Below are 11,355 nucleotides of genomic sequence, written 5' to 3'. Positions count from 1 at the left end.
GAGCTGCCCCACCCCTGGTCCTTTGGAAGATGTGAAGAGCTGTGTCCATTCCTGTATAGCTCCACCTGTAGGGGGCATCCTAGGGCCAGGCACCTGTAGCTCTCCCAGTTACCACCAGACGCCTATGCTCCCACGTGTGTGCTGGAAAGAAATGGGGCGTCTCAGAAGCCCAGAAGCCCCTGATCCAAATCAGTCCCCAAAAACCACCTGTAGGGAGGAGGGTCTGCACAATACCAAGGTCTTGGTGTGGATTCCCCAGCTAGGAATATCTGAGCAACTAGCTAGGGCCCCCTGAGCCTGTTTGCTGACTATGACATAGAAGCGATGATGGGGTTTACTTGAGCTCCTGGGAGCATCAATAAACGTAACAAAACACTGAGCACTTATGCCGGAATCCCATAGGACTTTGAGTTTGTATATGATGTTTTATATCAAGTTTTTAATATAAATATTTCCATAACTTTCCTTTTTCACAGTTCTCTCACTGTGCTTAACTCTGATTTATTGGCATTTATATTGCATTAGTAATACCCTAGTTTTGTTCGTTCTAGAGTGCCTCATAAATCAATGTTTACTGTAGAACTTTGACTAATCCATCTATATATGACCTAGTTTATTTTCTCTTCTGAATCACTCTATAACTGAAGCCAAGAGCATGCTTGTCAATTGGTGGATTATCACAGAAATATTTTGATTCATTTTCATATATACTGGGAGAGCTCTTCTTATGGACCTCTACTTGCCCTAACTGCTGAATTAATTCTCCTCACACCCTCTTAAAACAAATTCATGATGCTTAAATGCAAAATGATGAGTACTATTATAAAGGTGTGTTATTCCACACCAGAGATTCTTTTCATAGTTACCTTCTGGGTTCGTTAAGGATCACTTTTTTTCTTTCCTAAAAATTCAATGCAGGTTTTATTGAAAATTTATATTGTTTAATATGATGTAAACAACAGATGATAGTTGGAAAAACAAAAAGCATTCTTATTTTAATGAATATTCATTTGAGTGCACTGGAAAGCTTCCAAATACATTTTTTAAAAATTCAGTGAAATGTGGCTGGTAAAAGTGTAAGTGATAAAGTATTAAGTATTCTATAAGTTTTCTACAATTAGGATGTTTTTGAAACATTTAAAATTTTCAGTCTACTTTAGCTCTGAATGGGTTAAAGGGAAGTTTTTAAATCAAAATGAAATCAAAATGAAACTTTTGTATAGGGGTGTGTGTGTGTGTGTGTGTGTGTGTGTGTGTGTGTGTGTGTGTGTCTATCTTCATATATTGGATAGTTTCCACAAAAATTGTTTTAAAATTTTGCCTAGTATTTTATGGCTTGTGTGAATACTGAAAATATCAGTTCTGTTTTACATTCTGTGTTATTTTTGTGGTTAATTTTTTAGTTGTATTTTTGTATTTTGCATATATTTTTATTTTTAAAAAGTGAAAAGCATATTTTGTGGCTTTAAATTGAGATCTTGTTTTGTAATGACTTGGACATTTAAAACAATTTTTTTTTAATGTTTATTTATTTTAGAGAGAGACAGAGTGTGAGCAGGGGAGGGGCTGAGACAGAGGGAGATACAGAATCCAAAGCAGGCTCCAGCCTCTGAGCTGTCAGCACAGGGCCTGACGTGGGACTTGAACTCACCAACGGTGAGACCATGAACTGAGCTTAAGTCGGACACTTAACCAACTGGCCACCCAGGCACCCCATGACTTGAACATTTCAAGTGCAGTTTTGTTTTAAAAATTTTTAAATAATCTTAGGCTTTTTGTTTTCATGTTAGGATTGGTGCAGTTAATTTTCTATTTGAACTGAGATATAAACTGAGATTTTTTCCTTCTCATTTGCAAAATCCATCTTAATATTTATTTGATTATTTTCTCTACAAATTGATAATCAAATTTAATACGTGTATGTCTCTAAACGTTTACCAGTATGTAGATGTCAGAGGTGTTCCCAGGCTGTCTACTGTGTACCACTAACCCATTCTGGTTTTCCTTCTAGAATAAGTTTCTAGATATAAATGTAAGGTTTCTCAATAAAGTTACATTTATTATTTATGTATTTTGAGAGAGAGAGAAAGCAGGGGAAGGGCACCCCAAGCAGGTTCTGTGCTGTCAGCCTGAAGCCTGACACAGGGCTTGAACCTACCAACCATGAGGTGAGATCATGACCTGAGCTGAAATCAAGAGTCAGACGCTTAGCCAACTGAGCCACCCAGGTACCCCCATTTATTACCCATTAAAATACATTAAAAAAATTTTTTTTAATTGAGGTATAGTTGACATGTAATATATTAGTTTTAGAGGTACAACATAGTGATTTGACACATACATCATGAAACGCTCACCATAAGTGTAGTTATCATCTGTCACCATTCGAAGTCATTACAATATTATTGACTGTATTTCCCATGCTGTATTTTCATGTCTCTGACTTCCTTATTTTACAATGAGAAGTTTGTACTAATCAATCCCCCTCAACTATTTTGCAAATCCCTCTTCTCCTTCCTCCCTGGCAACCACTAGTTTTCCATGATTCAGTTTCTCTCCTTTGTTGTATTGTTTTTTAGATCCCACACATAAGTGAAATCATATGGTAGTTGTCCTTCTTTGACTTATTTCACTTGGCATAATGCCCTCTACATCCATACACACTGTCGTGAATGGCAAGATTCCATTTTTTTTTTTTTTTTGTGGCTGAGTAATAGTCCATTGTGTACATATACCACATCTTTATCCATTCATCTATCAATGGACACTTTGGTTACTTCCATATCTTGTCTATTGTAAATGATGCTGCAATAAATGCAGGGGTGCACAAATCTTTTTGAATTAGTGCTTTTGTTTTCTTCAGGTAAATATCCAGAAGTGGAACTATTGGACTGTATCGTTCTATTTTTAGTTTTTCAAGGAACCTCCATATTGCTTTCCAGAGTAGCTTCACCGACTTACATTCCCATTAACTGCATGAGCGTTCCCTTTTCTCCATATCTTCACCAACACTTGCTTCTTGTCTTTTTGATACTAGCCATTCTGACTAGTGTGAGGTGATGTCTCATTGTGGTTTTGATTTGCATTTCCCCGATGATGAGTGATATTGAGCATCTTTTCATGTGTCTGTTTGTCATCTGTATGTCTACTTTTTAAATTTTTTTTTATTGTTTATTTATTTTTGAGAGAGAGAGAGAGAGTGCGAGCAAGGGAGGGAAGGCAGAAAGAGAGGAGACGCAGAATCCAAAACAGGCTCTAGGCTCTGCACTGTCAGCACAGAGCCCAACGTGAGGCTCGAAGTCACAAACCATGAGATCATGACCCGAGCCGTAGTCAGATGCCTAACCAACTGAGCCATCCAGGTGCCCCATGCCATCTGTATGTCTTCTTGGAAAACTGTCCATTCAGGTCTTCTGGAAATTTTTAATTGATTTGGAGCTTTTTGGTGTTGAGGTATGTGAGTTCTTTACAAATTTTGGATATTAACTCCTTATTGGATATATCATTAGCAAATGTCTTTTCTGATTCAGTAGCTTGCCTTTGCATTTTTGTTGATGGTTCCCTTTGCTATGCAAAAGGTTTTTAGTTTTAGTCCTATTTATTTTTGCTTTTGTTTTCCTCATCTACAGAGACATATTCAGAAAAGTATTGCTGAGGTCAATGTACACGAGATTACTGCCTGTTTTCCTTTAGTAGTTTCATGATTTCAGGTCTTCTGTTTAGGTCTTTAATCCATTTTGAGTTTATGTTTCTGTATGGTGAAAGAATGTGGTTCAGGTTCATTATTTTGCATGCAGGTGTCCATTTTCAATACCATTGATTGAAGAGACTGTCTTTTCCCCATACTACGTTCTTGCCTCCTTTGTCATAGATTAATCAGATAAGTGTGGGTTTATTTCTGGGCTCCCAATTTTACTTAATAACCTCAGGAATATTAGCATTTTTGTTTGAATTGTCTTTTAGTAATTTTATTTATAATATCTAATCTTCTATATCAAAAATGGCTTATATCTATTTTCATTTAGGTCTGCTTTTCACAATTCCCATAAGTTTTTAGGTTTCTTTCCATTTTTTTAAAAAAAGCTTTTAGTGTTTATTTTTGGGAGAGAGTGATAGAGCATGAGGCAGGGAGGGGCAGAGAGAGAGGGAGACACTGAATCCAAAGCAGGCTCCAGGCTCTGAGCTGTCAGCACAGAGCCCAATGAGGGGGCTCTAAGTCACGAACCATGAGATGACCTGAGCCGTTGTAGGATGCTCAACCGACTGAGCCACCCAGATGCCCCAATTTCTTTCAATTCTTTTGTCACATTTCTTAGTATTTATTTTTCAATTTTTTATTTATATTTCATTAAGATATTTTCTCTAAATGTTTAGATGGGAGAAAGCTTCCTACAGGATTACCATTGATTTTTTTTACTTTATTGCATTTCCATGTTAATATTTCATATGATTTTAAAAGGATTCTCGGCTATAGAAATGTCATTTGTTCTAAGTATAATTCATAAATATGCCCTCAGCCTTAGAGCATTAAATATTCCAGACATATCTTACCACCCATCCTCTGATCCATATCTCTTACCACTTCCAGAGTAGACAGACACACAGCTTCTCAGGTAGCCATTCCAGTTGTGACTTCTGCACTCCTGCTCTTTGTTCGCACACAAAAGAAAGGCTAGTGGTTTCCTGACCATCCCCAGCTCAGTTTTACCTGAGAACTTACACATCTTGGTACATCTCCCATAGTACTCTCCACACCTGTTTGCACTGGTTGCAAGACCTGACATGGATTTCAGTCCCTGGGCTTTGGGTTTCTCCATGATCTCCAAACTCAAGGACTGGGAAAATGGAATTTAGACTAACAGGGAACCACAGCCCTGAGAACATGCCAGTGGGGTCTCTGAGCGGCTTTGGAAGGCTGGACTTGAGTCTTCCTGTTCACGATCTTTCACTGGTCTCAGCGTCCTCGGGACGTAGGTACCACACCTCAGCCCGCCACTACAGCAGTGACTGCGCTGCACACCCTCTGTTCCCCAAGGGCAGAGGGTGGATCCTACACCCCCGATTCCTCACGCGACGGCCCCCCTGTAACCCTCTCCCGCACTCCGTGACGCCGGAGCTCATACACGGGGCCCCCGCCCAAGAGCGCCTCCCCGGCCCGGACACCGGAACCTGGGCCGCAAGGACGCGAGCAGGCGCCCTGCGCTCGGGCCTGGAGGGTCTGGGGGGAGGGGGAGTACCCGGGGGCCACGCGTTTACCTAAGCCGGGTCCCTGCGCGCGGCTGCCTCCATCGGACTCTGTGAGCGGAGCAGACACCCGGGCCGGCAGTCCCTGTCCCGGCCCCGGAGTGCGCAGCCCGGGCGGCGTCGCCGAGTCGCGAACCCGCCTCTCTGCCACGCGCCCATTTCTCTTCTATCACCTTGGTCCCATCCTGGCGCTGGAGAATCGGAACACACCCTAGAGCAGCAAAGCAGCCACCACTGGGAGGAGACCGGAAGTCCCGACATAAGCGATGAATTTCAGCGGAAATGCTTCCGTTGGCTCAACTCCGCGCGCGGTCTTCTGGGTAATGTAGTTGGGGGCCCGTGGAGACCGCTGCAGAGATTTTCTCCATGCTGACCAGAGAATGCAATGCGGCTCCCTAAGGGATCCTGGAAACCTAGAGAGAAGAATTGCTTCTTGTTAACTGCGGTGAAGGCATAATTTTGAGAGACTACAACATATCAGCGAGATTATTGTACGCAGTTTAATACCCATTGTTTGGAGTGCACTTTGGAGCCACTGTCCCTAAAACCAAGCCAACCAAAATAAGTCAGAGGAAGGCCTTGTGGAAGGAATCACCTTTTAAGCCACCAAGTGGCTTGTTCTTTGAAGTTAACTAATTGAGTTCAACTTCTGCAGGTGTTAACCCAGTTATAGTAGGTGGTGTTAGCCACAGCACAGACAACTCCTTGCTCAGGTAGAAGATAATCAAGAGCTCTTCTATTAAAAAAAAAAAAAAGTTAATGTTTATTTTTGAGAGAGAGAGTGAGGGAGGAGACAGAGAGAGAGAGGAGGGGGAGACACAGAATCCGAAGCAGGCTCCAGGCTCTGTGTCAGCACAGAGCCTGATGTGGGGCTCAAACTCATGAGCTGCAAGATCATGACCTGAGCCGAAGTTGGACATTTAACTGACTGAGCCCCCCAGGCGCCCAGAGCTCTTTTATTATTAAGAACAACTTTGGTTAGAGAGTCTGAAGATCTTTTTCAGAAGCTATTGTCTTAGCACAAATTCTATAATATCTACCAGACATAAGGGCTTTCTGATCACATTTGCCTTTACTTTTACTCCTACCCAGGGAAGTATGGCCCTGCCAAATGAAGCAAATCCTGAGTCATGAATACCTCCTTGTAGGTCTGTCTTGACAATGTGAAGCCAAGGAAGTTGATCAATAAGATGCCTTAGTTTGCTTGTGAAAACAAGCAGTTAGATAGCCTAAGAGGGATTGCCCTGCTGTGTGCTAGCTATCTAGGCGTTCATAGGCCCAAGGAGAATGATAACATTCACAGGGAAAGACAAACCCTGTCAGCGCACAAACTGTTCTCTTTGAAGTGTACTGCAGTGGGTGGGAGATGGGCTAGATGGGTGATGGGTATGAAGGACGGCACTTGTTATGATGAGCACTGGGTGTCGTATGTAAGTGATCAGTTAATTCTACTGAAACAATATTTCAGTGTATGTTAACTAGGATTTAGATAAAAATTTGGGGAAAAAAAGTGGTACTGTTCATGGATTCATTTGTAGGGATTGCTGTGTCTACCCATTCAAGCCAGGAGCCATTTAGGTTTTTGTTTTTGGTTTTTAAGTTTATTTATTTATTTATTTATTTTGAGAGAGAGACAGAGAGAGGGAAAGAATGTGAGCAGGGGAGGGGCAGAGAGAGAGAGAGAGAAAATCCCAAGCAGGCTCCATGCTGCCAGAGCAGAGCCCGATATGGGGTTTGAACCCATGAACTGTGAGATCATGACCTGAGCTGAAATCAGGAGCTGGATGCTTAACCGACTAGCCACCCAGATGCCCCAGGAGCCATTTAGCACATATGGAAAGAAAATCTAGCCTAAAAGAGTGAGTCCTTCTAAATACCTTGCAAGGATGTTTACTGCTGGTGAGATCTTTTAGTGAGTAGGGGCAGATCTGACATAGATAATCAAGGGAAGGTGATGGTACAAACATACTAAGATTTATATAAAGTATTTATGCCTAATTTGGTACATACAGTTATAATTGAAGGAAGGTAAAAACAAGGCATAGGTTTTTCTTTACACAAAAGTGGAATTTGGTAAGAGACTTCTTAAGGGGGTGGAGGGGGGTTGATTGTAGTTTGCATTTACAAATAGAATAGAAGAGTAATTGGTCACAGGGAGAACTAGGAGGTCTCTAGTCTCATGGGAAGATTGGTATCTTCGATGACAAATCCAGAAGCCTGAAAAAGTCACCCTACCCCAACCTTAGCAGTGGCCTGGGAGTTACTAATAAACGTGTTATCTTTCCAGGTCAATGCCAGAGTAAAGGAAAAAAAGTGAAGAATAAAAGATTTCATGCTTAAAGTATGAAGTCTTGATCCAGCATCTTGGACGGAAGCAGTCTGCTTCAATGTCAGCTGCTTCTCTTATTTGTTGATTTTATTTGGAGGTCTACAGCGTCTGTATAGGACCAGATGTCAGCTGGTGACTTTAGCTGTGAGATGTGTATCTAAGGCTCAATTACAGCTAGTTTTGAATTAGTGTTGGTGGTCAGGAGCACTTGAAAGGTCCTTTCCAATGGGTCTCTAGAGCGGTTTTTCTCTAGAGAAACATTTGTGATGTTTCCAAATACACAGTCACCAGGCTCCAGACTATGACTAACAGGATCATTGGAATTAGAAACAGGGAAAGATTCTTTAACCTTTTGGTGATAGGTTTTAGCATAAGACACGAAAAACTTAGAATCACTGGTTATATTAGTATGAGATAACAAGGGATCAGCAGAATGTGGGATCAGCCAGTAAACACTGGTTTACTGGTGACTATTTCATATGGAATGAGTCTATGTTTTCCAAAAGGGGTACTGCAAATAGTCAGCAGAGCCAGAGGCAATACCTTAGGCCAAGGGGTCCAGTACTTTCAGCAAGCTTAGATATTTTAAGTTTTAGGATTCCATTAGTTCTCTCAATGTTGCCTGATGGATAGTGATAACTCCAGAAGGTTTGAATGGCACTCATTAAAGCTTATAAGATTTTCCCAGTGAAGTGGATGTCTCAGTCACTGGAAATTATGGAAGGTATACCCCATGTAGGAAACATTTTCTAACAGTTTCCTTGCCACTATAAGGGCATCAGCTTTGTGGCAGAGGACGGTTTCAACCCATTTGGAAAACATACATATAATGAGGACATATTGATAACCCATACTAGGTGGCAATTTAATGAACTCCAGCTGTGGGTAATCAAGAGATATAGAGGGAGGAGTTTGAGGCCTCTGGGGGGAAAATAGTTTGTCCAGTATTAGATGTTGATGGTAAACTGTTTTTGCAATTTTGTAGAAGTCTACCCACCGATGTTTACTTATGACTGAGTCATCTTGAACACACCTTGGCTGATGAAGGAATGTAAAAACAAATAAAAGGATTTGCCATGGAGCTGGGAAGAACCAAACAGCTGTCTTGGGTTCCCATGGCCCTAACTGTTTATTGAATTTGCAACCATTGTTCTATCTTAATTTTTCTGATCGGGGAGCAGACTATTGTCATGTCACAGGGACATCAGGATGGCAAAACTCTGGCAGCAAGAGGTCATTTTTTGTTGTTGGAGAATGGCCTTAATCCACATGTGGATAATTGCAACTTTTACAGATTCTATTGCTGCTGCCTCTGCATGACAGTCAGCTAGGACATTTCCTTGGTACTTAGGTGTAGTCTGTTTAATGTGAGCCTTAATTTTGATGACAACAATTTCAGAAGGTAGGAGAATAGCAGTAAGAAGGTCATTTACATGTCCTTTTAAAAAAATTTTTTTAGGGGCGCCTGGGTGGCGCAGTCGGTTAAGCGTCCGACTTCAGCCAGGTCACGATCTCGCGGTCCGTGAGTTCGAGCCCCGCATCAGGCTCTGGGCTGATGGCTCGGAGCCTGGAGCCTGTTTCCGATTCTGTGTCTCCCTCTCTCTCTGCCCCTCCCCCGTTCATGCTCTGTCTCTCTCTGTCCCAAAAATAAAGAAATGTTGAAAAAAAAATTTATAAAAAAAAAATTTTTTTTTAATGTTTATTTAGTCTTGAGAGAGAGAGAGAGAGAGACAGAGTGTGAGTGGGGGAGAGGCAGAGAGAGAAGGAGACACAGAATCTGAAGCAGGCTCCAGGCTCTGAGCTGTCAGCACAGAGCCCAACGCGGGGCTTGAACTTACGAATCATGGGGTCATGACCTGAAGCAAACTTGGATGCTTAACCAACTAAGCCACCTAGGCGCCCCATTCATTTTTTAAAAAAGTTTTTAATTCATTTTGAGAGAGAGAGAGAGAGAGAGACAGAGGGTGCACACAAGTGGGGGAGGGGCAGAGAGAGAGGGAGAGAGAAAGAATCCCAAGCAGGCTCGTCGCTGTCAGCACAGAGCCCAATGTGGGGCTCGAACCCATGAACCATGAGCTCATGACCTGAGCCAAAATCAAGAGTTAAATGCCTAGCCAACTGAGCCACCCAGGTGCCCTACATGTTGTACATTTTTGATTGGGGTCCCAGTGGTTGTAAGAAAACCCTTTGTTTCTATAACATTCCGAAATTACGGATGACCCCAAAGGTATATTGGCTATCAGTATAAATATTAGCAATTTGGCCTTTCCATAACTGGCATGCTCTGATAAGGGCATAGGGCTCTGCTTGTTGGGCTGATTTAGCCTGTAGGAGATTTTTCTTCTCAAGTAGTTCATATTGGATGATAACAGCATAACCAACCTGGAAATTATCTTTTTTTTTTTTTTTTTTTTTTTACAGTGTGACCCACCAACAAACAAAAATAGATCAGAATTAATTAATGTGATGTCTCAAATCAGGATGTGGTATATGAAATGGGACATTATTACCCCACAGTCATGGGACTCACCTTCATCAGAGGTAGTGACATGGCAGGATTAGTAAGATTATAGTGTTAGGTGGTGAAAGCAGGTTACTCTGCGTGCAGAGAAATTAATTCAGAGTTAAGAGGATTTTTTTAATGTTGGTTTATTTTTAAGAGAGAGAGAGAGCAGGGAAGGGGAAGAGAGAGAGAATGGGGACAGAGGATATGAAGTGGGCTCTGCACTGACAGCAAAAAGCCTGATGTGGGGCTTGAACTCAGGAACCAGGAGATCATGACCATAACCAAAGTTGGATGCTCAATCCACTGAGCCACCCAGGTGCCCTACATCTATCTGAATTCTTATAGGCTTTACACTTTTTATTCTCTTTAGTCAGCATTGGAAGGGTCAGATTTTTGAACACCTCGATTAAATTAGAGAACTATTGTTGGAATTTTTCCTCTTCTATATCAAAGAAAATTATAAAGAATATGGGTATAGGTCAGTCAGGAAACTAAGGTGAGAGCTCCACTGAAGGCAACAGATTAGCCCTTTTAATTTAGAAAGATCTCTGCCTAATTGATTGGGGCTGTATCGTACAGGAAAATGGAATGTTTTTCATTGAAAGACCCTAGAGTCACTTGTACTGGTTGGTATAGAAATTTTCTCTGAATTTTATGAGACAATCCCTCTATGGAAACTTTTTCACTCCTAGAGATGTTGTTGGCCTATGAGAGTGGGAATTAAAGTAGACAGTGTAACCCCAGTACGTACCAGAATTTGTCAAGGCTTTCCATTAAATTTAGCTTTCCCTTGGCTGTTTAAGGGTATTACTGTATGTAGTTTACTGGAGGGCCCCCTGGAGCCCCATCTATTTGGGGAAGATTCCGTTTGATTGAATGTTAATTTGTATAAAACAGGGGGAAAAAGGCTGATGAGGAAGCTGTTTGGTTCAGTTGATGAAGCCTTGACTTTTGGAGAGAAACCCATGCTCACAGAGGCATTCTGGGCTTCATTTGGTTTGTTTGTTGCTGCAGCCTTTGGTATCTTTGAATAAAACCAGCTGTGTCCTAATTGGAAAATGGGAAATGATAATTTGATCCCCACATACAGCCCTTCAGGTTTATTCTCCAAAATTGGGCAATCAGTTTTTGGAACACTGCTTGGCCACGATATTCATTAGACTCTGGAAAAAAATGATCAATTAGAGGCACCTGGGTGGCTCAGTCAGTTAAATGTTGGACTTCGGCTCATGTCATGATCTTGAGGTTGCTGAATTGTGGCCCTGCGTTGGACTCT

General features: G+C 41.6%; 1 long non-coding RNA gene across 1 annotated transcript in view; it reads right to left on the bottom strand.

Annotated features, from left to right (window-relative positions):
• Window positions 1-5,528, bottom strand: part of LOC147573904 (uncharacterized) — a 34,592-nt gene extending 29,064 nt beyond the window's left edge. The window contains exon 1 of the long non-coding RNA XR_015244514.1: window positions 5,257-5,528. This is a non-coding gene — a long non-coding RNA (uncharacterized LOC147573904). The remainder of the gene's footprint in view (window positions 1-5,256) is intronic.
• Window positions 5,529-11,355: the final 5,827 nt, after the last annotated feature.

Source organism: Puma concolor, chromosome E2 (assembly GCF_028749965.1).
Source record: "Puma concolor isolate L17-30 chromosome E2, mPumCon1.1.hap2, whole genome shotgun sequence".
Taxonomy (NCBI): domain Eukaryota; kingdom Metazoa; phylum Chordata; class Mammalia; order Carnivora; family Felidae; genus Puma; species Puma concolor.
This window is presented reverse-complemented; position numbering and strand designations above follow the sequence as displayed.